Here is a 12,049-nt window from a genome sequence, read left to right as displayed (position 1 = left end):
GTTTACAGTATTTTTTTCTCTTCTAAACCAATATTTTGATGAACATTAGTCTTTGCAGATGAGAAAAAGAATTGAATTGACTGATTCTTGAGCTTACATCAGGAAGAGCTAAACATAGCATAAGTCTTGTCAGAGTTTAAAACAAGACAATTAAATCTGTGATTAATCAGGGTCAATGGCATGAAAATGATAAGAAATGCCAGAGAAAGGTTCATCAATACATCTAAAGGAAAAGTGTAAAACGAGAATGGCAATGAACCCAGAGTAGAACCCTGAGCAACACCACAGGTCAAACAACCAGTTTATGAGGAAACTCTCACGCTAACAAAGAATGTCCTTAGAGATAAATAGGAGGAAAACCACTCTGGTGTTGAGCCAGAAATACCAGCCAAAACCTTGATCCTATTAAGTAAAATATTATGGTCAACAATTATCAAATGTAGGACTGAGGTAAAGCTACATGAGCACAGAAGAATTTCTTGCATACATGGCTTTATAATATGTACTTTAGTTTAATTGGAAGACTGAGTAAATGACTCACAGCACTGAGGGTGATCTTTATGAGGCAACAAATCTAAAGAGAATTTCAAACTAAAAAACATCACCAAATTTATAAAAGTTTTCAGAAATACACTACAGACAGTACCAAAAGCTATGTTTTGGTACCGACTGTAAAAGTGGAGCTGTAACATTTTGAGTTCAAGCTTTGCTACACTTATTAAAATTTCCAGGAATATTCTCTAAATAGAGAAATCAATCATTTGATAGAATAATTCCTCAAATATTCCAATAACTGTTATTTTTTTTTAAACTAATGGCATGATCACATATTTGCTTACAGAACTTTGTTGGAGGCTTTCACCACTGGCAACAGCCTCAGAAGAGCCTTCTCTGAAGCAGAGTATTTCTTAAGGTCAAACACATCCAGATCTTTTTCTGATGACAGTAAGATGAAAACCAGAGCTGACCACTGAGCAGGAGACAGTTTATCTGTGGAGAGACTTCCTGATCTCAGGGACTGTTGGATCTCCTCCATTAGAGAACAATCATTCAGTTCATTCAAACAGTGGAACAGATTGATGCTTTTCTCTGCAGACAGATTCTCACTGAGCTTCTCCTTGATGTACTGCAATGTTTCCTGATTAGTCTGTGAGCTACTTCCTGCCTGTGTCAGCAGGCCTTGCAGGAGAATCTGACTGGTCTGTAGTGAAAGACCCAGGAGGAAGCGGAGGAAGAAGTCCAGGTGTCCATTTGGACTTTGTAAGGCCTTGTTCACAGCACTCTGGTAGAAATCTGTCTCTGCAAATTCTTTGGTCTCAGGCTTCTGGGAGGTTGTTTTTTGTTCTTCCAGCAAATTGACTCCAGAGTTCATGAAGGTCAGATGGACATGAAGAGCAGCCAGAAACTCCTGAACACTCAGATGGATGAAGCAGAACACCTTGTGCTGGTACAGTCCTCTCTCCTCTTTAAAGATCTGTGTGAACACTCCTGAGTACACTGAGGCTGCTCTGATATCAATGCCACACTCTGTTAGGTCTGATTCATAGAAGATCAGGTTTCCTTTCTGCAGCTGATCAAAAGCCAGTTTTCCCAGAGACTCAATCATCTTCCTACTGTCTGGACTCCAGTGTGGATCTTTCTCAGCTCCTCCATCATACTTGACCTTCTTCACTTTGGCCTGGACCACCAGGAAGTGGATGTACATCTCAGTCAGGGTCTTGGGCAGCTGTCTTCCCTCTCTTGCTTTCAGCACATCCTCCAGAACTGTGGCAGTGATCCAGCAAAAGACTGGGATGTGGCACATGATGTGGAGGCTTCTTGACGTCTTGATGTGGGAGATGATCCTGCTGGCCTGCTCCTTATCTCTGAATCTCTTCCTGAAGTACTCCTCCTTCTGTGGATCAGTAAACCCTCTGACCTCTGTCACTCTGTGAACATACTCCGGGGGGATCTGATCAGCTGCTGCAGGTCGTGTGGTTATCCAGATATGAGCATAGGGAAGCAGTTTCCCCCTGATCAGGTTTGTGAGAAGTACATTAACTGCAGTGGGCACTGTAACATCAGTCACACTCTCAGTGTTGTGGAAGTCCAGGGGAAGTCGACACTCATCCAGACCATCAAAGATGAACATAACCTGGAAGTCTTCAAAGCTGCAGATCCCTGCTTCTTTGGTTTCAGTAAAAAAGTGATGAACAAGTTCCACCAAGCTGAACTTTTTCTGTTTTAGCACATTCAGCTCTCTAAAAGTGAATGGAAATATGAACTGGATGTCCTGGTTGGCTTTGTCTTCAGCCCAGTCAAGGGTGTATTTCTGTGTTAAGACTGTTTTCCCAATGCCAGCCACTCCCTTTGTCAGCACTGTTCTGATTGGTTCATTTCTTCCATGTGAGGCTTTAAAGAGGTTTTCCTCTCTGATTGTTGTTTCTGGTCTGTCTAGTTTCCTAGATTCTGCTTCAATCTGTATGACCTCATGTTCATAATTGACCTCTGCAGTCCCTCCTTCTGTGATGTAGAGCTCTGTGTAGATCTGATTCAGAAGGGTTGGGATTCCTGCTTTGGCAATCCCCTGAAACACACACTGGAACTTCTTCTTCAGTGCAGACTTAACTTTAGGTTGACACCTCTGAATGACATCTGTAAAAACAAAAAATGGGAGAAAAAAAGAACAGTGGTATATAGATGTTTGTACAGATAATTCTGAAATGCAAACTTTATTTCTCATTTCTTTCTCCTTAGATATTGTGAGATTTTTACACATATTACAATAATGTAGAAAAGTAAACTAAATACATTCTTGTAATGATACTGACACTTTGCCAGAATGTCTCAGAGTGAGTCCAAAAGTATTTTTCCATGTCCTCTCCGAATTTTTCCCACAACCATCTTTTTAATTTAGCCACTGCCCGAGCTTCCATTCGACCTGTCAGTATTATTAGCTGCCTCCGAAGTCTCCCGAGCTAAGTAAGCTCGATAGAATTCCTGCTTCAGCCCGATGGTTCCTTGCCCCTCTGGTGTCCACCAACTGGTTTGGGCTTACTACCACAAAAGGTACCAACCACCTTGCAGCAGCAGCAGCAGCTCCGTGCAGCAGTTCAGAAATGGAGGAACAGGAACACAGTCCATCCACATACCTCAACCATTGACTTGGTGGTGTTCCACTTCTTCCATGTACATGTTGCTTGCTCCTATAGGGTCATGTGATTGTTGGGTTTTTCTTGCATGTATTATTGTAGGGTCGACCTTACAAGTGAATTGAATTGTGTGTGGCTCTAACTGTAATGTATTGCAGAAAGAAGTTCTCCTCTCTCTTACATTGAACTACGAGGTTTTACACTCACATCTGATGGAAACTGCAAAGAAACCATTGTGACACAGATGTCTGACCTCACCTTGATGAGCAGATGTATCCGAGTATAAATGCAGCAGAGAGGAGAGAGCTGGATCTTTGGTCTGAAGATGTCTGATCGTTTTCTCACAGGCTTTGTTTCCTTTATTCTTCACTTCATCAATGAAGCAGCGAGCCCTCTCTTCTCTGACTCTGATCCTCTTTTCATTTTCTCCAACGTCCTCCATCAGTATTGATTCTTTCTCCAAGTCATTCAAAACACAATCTGTCACAAGAGCCTCAACAAGCTGTTTAAGGATTTCTGATGGCACTCTTAAAACAAACTGTGTCTGCATCCTGGCAAGCTTCTCCTCTACAGCAAGAAGAAAGACACAGAAACATGCAACTTATGAACATTTTGATCTTTTAAGGAAATGTAACAAAGAAGAATTAAAACATATTGCAACAAGGAAAATACACTTATCATAAAAATGTCTAGACATCAACAAAAAAATGTAGAGATGTGTCAGTGTGTTTAGCTACAATAGTTCTCTCTTGTAAATGAGAAAATGACTGTCAATGGGACTCCCTATATAAATAAGGGCTAGACTGGCAGAGTAAACCCACACAAACACAGGGAGAACATACAAGCTCCACACAGAAAGACCCCAGTCTGATGGTGGAACTGAAGCCACAACCTTCTAACTGTGAGGTAGCAGTGGTAACCACCATGCCACCAGAATATGGTTAGGATTTTATAAAATGATAGTCTGTACGGCAGTCAGCTCAAACTCAGGGCATTGGTTTTAACTTGCAGGGACATTATTCATCTGAGTAATATGTTCCCATGTTCAAGTACTTTTTTCTGTACTCACAAATGTCTGCAGATATTTTCTTCTTCACTGGCAATTTGTGTCACTTCAAAAATCTTTATGATATATGTATTTGATTGACATTTATTTTAAATGAATAAAACTTTTTTACTCTAAATTTAGTAAAAAAAAAAAAAAAAAAAAAAAAAAAAAAAAAAAAATCACACAACACCCTGTTGGGAGCTTGTCAGAGTTTCATTAAAAGTCTGATTGATAGAAATCCTAAGATGGTCAAACTTCCACCAGGTGCTTCATGAAAACAATCTGGTTGTTTTAGACTGCAGTTAACTTTGACATGTTAAACTATTGGTCTCTTACCTGCTGATAAAGCAGTCAGGGCTGAAGGCTCCAGCTGCTCCTCCTGTACTGTTTCCTCCAGTATTAATCTACAAAACCATGATAAAATATTTTCATCTGAAGGAACAGTCGAGAAACAGAAAGTGTCTCATATCATGTTTTAATTAATTTAAGACAGGAGTGTCACACCTATTTTAAGCCACATGATCCAAACATTGCAGTATTTGTAATAAAACTATTTATTTGATGACATCAATGTTGTTGTATTCTTATAAAAATAAGATTAAAAAAAGTCTGATATTTCAAATGCTATTTTTTGTCTTCAAAATTTTCCTCTGCTTGAAAGGATTTTTTTTAAATGATCAGAACTGCACCTTGTAACAACAAGTTTGTCTACCAACAAAAACATGAATGACCCATATGCTCCCCAACGTCAGCTAATGCAGCTATCCTCTACATCAGGGGTGGGGAACTCCAGGCCTCAAGTGCCGGTGTCCTGCAGGTTTTAGATATCATTTATCATTTATTTAGATAGGAACAAGAAAAAAAAAAAAAAAAAACAATCCACAGACCCGCATCATAGGAGAGTCATGTGAACAGGACAAAGCTCATTTGAGCACCTGCCTCCAGATCAAGAACATCCAGCATCACCTCCACGGAAACAATACCTCATGCTCCCCATTCAATGACTGGCAAGCTGCACAGACATCTGAAGGGATACAAGGCTATACTAACTTTTTCAGACAGAAATGTGGAGTTGTTCTCATTTTTTCTATGAGAGCAGAATATTAAGATATCCTAGCTTTGTGCAACGCTTTTTTAAAAATAAAGGGTAAAAAAAACAAAAAAACAAAAACAAAAAACATTTCAGACCAGAAAAGGTGTTTTTAAATGATTGAATCACCATTTTCTCTCCAGCTAACACAAGCTTCAAGGAATGACACTAAGGTACCTCAATGATGTAAATCAATAAGGGGGAAATTGTTTTACTGTTATTTGTTTAAACAAACAAACAAAAACCTTACTATCTTGGACTATGTTTTATAAGTTATGAGTGTTATTTATGGAACAATGTTATTTTTACTTTACTACAAACTGAACCCCACTAACTTCCTAGAACACCACACCATTTCTGATGGAAGTAAATGTGCACGAGCATCACTTCCTGTTTGCTAAAGTGGATTTTCAGTTGTGTAGAAGCCAAAGGTTTCTTTTCAAGAGACAGTTTAAATGGGATTGAGGGAATGATGTGTTTGCACTGCAGTTTATATCCAACAACATCAATCAGTTAAAACAGCTCCCAAAGAGTTCATGTTGCTAACAGCTCACCTCTCTGCAGCAGATGCCTGCTGGTCTTTAAATTTAATGCCTTCATCTTTAGACTGGACACTCTTTAGGAACACAGAGCTGGGTGCAGGTCCAGGTTCGTTCCTGTGAATAATGATGGAGCAGTGATGTGAGTGCTGAGCTGTGACATGAAAAAGAGTCATGGACAGTTAGAGATGGTCATCTCACCTCCGAGCTTTGGTCTGGTTCTTTCTGGCTCTTTTAGAGGGAGGGACTTCCTCCTCTCTGTCCTCACACTCATCCATGCAGCTGAATTTACATCCACATCAGCTCACCAGAATTACAGACATCTAAATCCCATCTAAATAAAACAATGACAGAAAAGCCTAGCTGCAACTTTATTTAGATAACAAACACATTCATAATGAATTTTTTAGTAATCTTTGTTCAGATGAAAAACTTTCATTTCAAGCAATTATTCGTGACTTTTGTCACTGTTTCATTAGTCTGCATGTGAAGCATGCAGACTAATGAAACATTCTGTTTAACTTGTTTAACCAACAAGTTAAACAGAATGTGAACTTTCCTATAAATACAAAAATAAATTTAAGTCTTATTCTTAACAAAAAGAAATCCAGAAACATACCAACAGAGATAAAAAGTATGATTTAATGAGAGTTCAATACTTTTTATTGTTAGTGGCTGCAGTGAGCCTCTTTTTCACTGCAGAGCTTTTCAAAATGTGGTTGCAGGCTTGATACAGCTACTCTCAAGTCATGTTCAGTGTTGAACTTAGATCTATAGTTTGTTTTTAGTGAGGCAACATGGGGTACAGAGGCATAATGCCCACAGCTCTCTGTCCTATGAGTGGATGCATAATTCACAAAGTGCTTGATCTGCAAACCTCAGCTTAAGTGTGCAGTCAGATGTGATCTCAATGAACTGGTCTTCTTCAGCAGAAGTAAAATCAGCAGGTCAAGGTGCATTAAATGGATCTCTAACCCAGTCATACAGCTCATACTGAGCACTGTTGTTTGGGAAGTATTTCTGAAAAAAGGGCTCTCAGGGAAGCAATTTGTTCTTTAAGACATGGGATCATTGTGCTGGCTCAAAACTCACTGGTTTGGCAGTCATTCATAATGTCAAAGGAATCAACATTTTCTTCATCAAGTTGTCTGTCGTACATCTCAAGTTTTCTCTGCCAGTTAAGGAGGATGTTTGTCTCTGCCTTGAAGCTGAAGATTTAAATCATTAAGCTTTCCAAATATACACTTAGATAGGCCAGCATCAACAGAAAGTATTCATCATTAAACTAGCTTGCAACTTAATGCATGCCTTTCTCCTACAAAATATCTGAATTTCTTCTCTGAGGTCAAAGACTCGTGTCAGCATTTTACCTTGTTAAAGCCACCTTGCCTCTGTGAAACAAAGCTGATATGTGCTCAGCTCCCATCTCTTCACAAAGTGCAGAGATAGTCATGCTTTAAGGGGTCTCATTTTAACGAGATTCAGCATGGCAACAACATCGGTTAAAACTGTGTTGAGTACAGGGTTAATCTGCCTTGATGCGAGTGCTTCTGTGCGTGTACGAGCCAGTACGTCCATTGTGAGACTCTTGATAAATGCCTGCAACCACTTCTCTTTCCCTCACAGCTTACACAGTTTTCCCATTTAAGGTCATGCTCTCTAAGATAATCTTCAAGAAGCTTAAAGAGCTCATCAGCTGTTGCTCTACTTAATGATCATACTGTTCATTACATTTTAATTAAATTAAATTAAAATACTTTGTCTTATTTCATGAGAATCAAAGGTATTTTTTATGATGCTTGATGTTCTCAGGCAAGGAAACAAACTTCCATGGAAGTTTCCACTAAAAAACGAGAATAACTAGTAAATGTTTTCTAAACCAGTAATTAATTGCAGTTGGCAGTAGATCTTGATGAAACGCTGATGAACAAACACATCATTTTCTCTTTCACACTGTCTGACTCACACCTCAGCAATGAGGCTGTGCAGCATTGTCATGTCACACCTGCCCTGCAGCTAAACTGCTGGTATCAGAGTCCAAACTGCTGTGACTTTAATGGAGAGAAGACGAGTTTCTTTCCAGAAATTAAAACACACACACACACACACACACACACACACACACACACACACACAGTTTAATCTGTGAACAAATTAAACATAAGCTGTTCATCAAACTACTTGATTCCAGTCAATCAATAATCTCAATAAGAACTGAACATCTTGTCCAGACATTACAGAGCAAAAACAAACAGTAAAGTTCCTAAAGACAAACTGTTAAAGGAGGAAACAAAGCAAACTTACAGTTTCTTCACACAGAGACACCAACAACAAGTTCCACTCCACACCTGGACACTAAAAACAGACACACAGGTAAGCTGCTTACTGGAAGGAGGCCGGACTCCACCTGAAGCAGAACAGGGAGTAGGAGGGGCTGGAATTCTTCTCTCTTATATTTCCTGTTGTATTTGCATTAAGTTTGCATTTAATGTCCTTGTATCTGTGTTCAGATGTGAGTGCTGCCTTAAAACTTTTGACTCTCTTGTTCAATATCCATGTCTATTACAGACCTGTTTGTCTGTCCAAAAGTACATGGAACATTCCAGTGTTATGTTATTTTACTCTTATAAACTAAATTCAATACATCATAGGTCTGATTCTTCAGCAACCTCTTGCAGGTTTAAATAGCCTCAAGCTGTTCACTCTTGATCTTTCATTATTCAGTTCTAATCTGCAGTCAGACTATAACTATTCACTAATTTGACTTTTTGACCTCCGATTATTTTTCTGCACACATAAAAACAGGAAAGTGAGTGAAGAAGGTGATGAACAGAAGTCGATTTTACTTCCTTACAAGCTGATGTTGAATACACCAAACACAAACTATTATTCATAATCAGACTTTTTTAAACCACAATGATTAATTTAATCAGCAATTTATGCAAAGACGAAAAATCTTCTTTTAATGAAGACAAATCAAATCAGTCCAACATTGGGGACTCCACCTGAAGCGTGTGAGAGGCCACACCTTTCCATGGTGATTAAAATTCACAACTGTTTTAGCTGCCAGTGTGAACACAATGAGGCCACCTACAGGGCAGGTGGGGAACAGCATGGATTTGAAATTATATGAGTTCTTAATGAGTGAGAAGTTAGAAAATCCATCCAGACTGTAGGAGAGCAAAAGAAGCTTGCAACTGTAGATGTTAATATCAGAGTTTCTGTTTCCAGCTCAGACGTGTTAATCGCTGCTGCTGTGCTACATTTGTCATTTCCTGCTTTCACTACCAAAGCACTGAAGTTGCTGAAATAACCATAAAACACATGGCAGAGCAGAAACATGTGGAAACATCTGGAGCTCAGTCTCAGTTTGATCCCTCAGATGTTTACCTCAGTCCTGCTCCTCTGCTACCTGATTACCCCGCACACATCATGCCATGTACTGAGAGTCATCTAGCCTGGTACTCTGCGTCAGAGTACCAGGGTACAGTTATCCTAATGTGTGACATCACTTCTAATCAGAGAGCATTCAGCTTTCACAACCAGCGAACATCCTGTCACACTGAGCATGTGCAAACACAAGACAACAGCTTATAAAGCTATGACCGCTATAAGACTAAGACTTTTTAAAGACTTCTATAGCTTCTAAATTAGACTGAACTGAAGCCAGACTCAAACATAAAAAAAGACTCAAAGACTCAGAGAGAGAGAGTACTGCTCTATCTCTGTAACGCGCAGGGACAGAAATGCTGAGACCACAAGCAACACATTGCGAGCAGGTCCACAGAGATCTGAGTGAGAGCAAATCATAAACTGAGCGAGATGGGCTGCTATTATGTGTGTAAATGGATAATAGCAAACACTGAAATACATTTTTTGCACACAGCAATGAATTTTGTTTACTCAAATTTAGCTTTTCTTCGCTCAAAATACATTTCTCCTCAAAGTGCAACACTTAGATCTGCAATTTTTTTTACGTGTGCTAAATTTTTGTCCATTCAGAATAGTGACACAAAAATAACGGCACACATAGCAAAGTGCCAGATGCGTTGTCCCACAATCCTTTACCTCCAACTCGTGACAGGTCGACAGATCTTTAACCAGAACATGCTGTAATGGGCAGTCTGGACATTCGTACTCTGCCCCGGCATCATTCTGGCTGATCGTTCACTATTGAGACAGCAGCAGTTAGATAATCATGTATCAGGTCCTCTCTTCAAAGGCTCTCTAAACTACTCAGACAGTGCCACCTTGTTACAGTATGTTGTATATGACTTTTTTATATTACAGAGACCCCAAGACCACATGTGCTTTGCACCCTTTGTAAGAGCTGAAACTGTTTGCCCCTATTTACATGAGAGGCACCTTGCTGGACTTTTACCACGACCACTCCACAGCAGATCACTTGGGTGTTTCTAACACATTGGCTAGACTGCTTTTTAGGTTTTTCTGGCCCAAAGCCCAAAGGCAGCTGATGTGAAGCGCTATGTGACTTCATGCTCAGTGCCAACTCCCCAAGACAAGTCAGAAGAAAGCAGCGGGTCTTATGGTTCCCATTGACCCTCAGAAACCCTGGGAGTATGTGGGTGTGGATTTTTTTTTGAGCCACTGCCCTGCACCCCTGCTGGTAATGCATGTTTGATCATGTTTGTTGACTATTTAACTAAGTTGGTTGAAGCCAGTGCTGTCACAGAAGCAAAATCTCAGGTAGCAGCTGATAAATTTGTCACTGACATTTTTGCTAGACATGGTACACCCACTTACCTGATTTCTGACAGAGGAACACCTTTTGTGAGTGAGCTTTTTAACATGTTGTTTCTGCCTTAGGCTCAGTGGATAGACTCACTGCAGCATATTACCCCCAGACAAATGCTACTGAACACGTCAACTGGACTGTAAAGACTCCAATTGACGCTTATGTGGGTGATAAGCGCACCTCATGGGACAAGTTTCTCCCTCAGATTTGCTTTGCTCTGCGTACTGCCCCCCATGACAATACAGGTATGACTCCCTCATTGATGCTTTATGGCTGTGAGTTAGACACCCCACTTGACATTGTCACTCAGCCTTCTACGGCAAGTATTGATGAACAAGGTGTACCTTACCCTAAGACTCTTAGAGCCTCTTTACAGGAAGCTCACAACAATGCCAGAGCGGCTCTTGATTATAGCCATGACAGACAAAAACACTATGACTTGAGACGTTGACATGACACGTTTCGGGTTGGTGACTTTGTTACCGTGTGTTCACACCAAATGCGATAGATGCGACCAAAAACGCGGCAGACGCCCCTAACTTGACGTATGCAAATTTGCACCTCAAGATGTGTCCAATGCGAATTAATCGCGGAAATGTGGGAGGAATGTGGGAGGAAGTTGTGCCAGACGGTATCTTTGCTAGATGGCAGCTGTCAAGCTAGCGTTTGAAGAGAGAGTCTCCCTTCTCTATTTACTGTGGAGAGCAGAGCAGCAGTGTTAAGGACGTCCTCGCAGTACCTGGGTCCGGTCCTCCAGAGGCGTGAGCAGTTTGGTGAGTTTCACCACTTGCTCCAGGAGCTGCACCTGGAAGACGGCGGCTTTCAGCGGTACCACCGTCTTTCCCTCGCCCAGTTTGAGGACCTGCTGTCCCGCATCGCCCGCCTAGACACCAACTACAGGCGCTCAATCCCACCTGCAGAGCGCCTGTCCATCTGCCTGTGGTTAGTAAAAGTGTTTAATACGGTAGTCCTTTATTGATACCTGTGCTAATATATGATAAACTATCGTTTATACACTGCTAACATGGATGTGGTATGCTAACGGTGAATGCTGTCGGTGTTTACTGATATCAAACTGATAGCAAACTGTGGTATGGAGACGACTGTTTATAATATTTCTAGTGATACTCAGAAGGTCTCATCAAGTCCTGATTTAATTCAATTTATGCTGTTATCAGTTTTTGCAATGATAGCATGGCTGTGGTTTCTATCAATGTTGCTCTCGGTGTTTGCTGATATCAAATTGGTATGAGGCCCACTGTGGGTTAATCTTTGTAGTGATACTCACTCCTTTTTTTTTTTTTTTTAAATTTAGACCTGGTTTAATTCTGGTATAGTTGAATATTTGTATATAATCCCTGCAGCTGTCAGACTCTATAACAGGGGTCACCAGCCTTTCTTTAAACTGAGAGCTAGATAAAATTGTGAACAGTTCATCTTTCGTTATATTACAATGACAATTCTATCTTGATAAGCTATGTCTTA

The 12,049-nt window shown here is 40.3% G+C and overlaps 1 pseudogene; it reads right to left on the bottom strand.

Moving 5' to 3' along the window:
• LOC134622897 (NLR family CARD domain-containing protein 3-like) overlaps positions 1 to 11,447 on the bottom strand; it is a 19,651-nt pseudogene extending 8,204 nt beyond the window's left edge.
• Positions 11,448 to 12,049: the final 602 nt, after the last annotated feature.

The sequence above is a fragment of the Pelmatolapia mariae genome, unplaced genomic scaffold (genome assembly GCF_036321145.2).
Source record: "Pelmatolapia mariae isolate MD_Pm_ZW unplaced genomic scaffold, Pm_UMD_F_2 NODE_ptg000273l+_length_41044_cov_1, whole genome shotgun sequence".
In the NCBI taxonomy this organism is placed as follows: Eukaryota; Metazoa; Chordata; class Actinopteri; order Cichliformes; family Cichlidae; genus Pelmatolapia; species Pelmatolapia mariae.
This window is presented reverse-complemented; position numbering and strand designations above follow the sequence as displayed.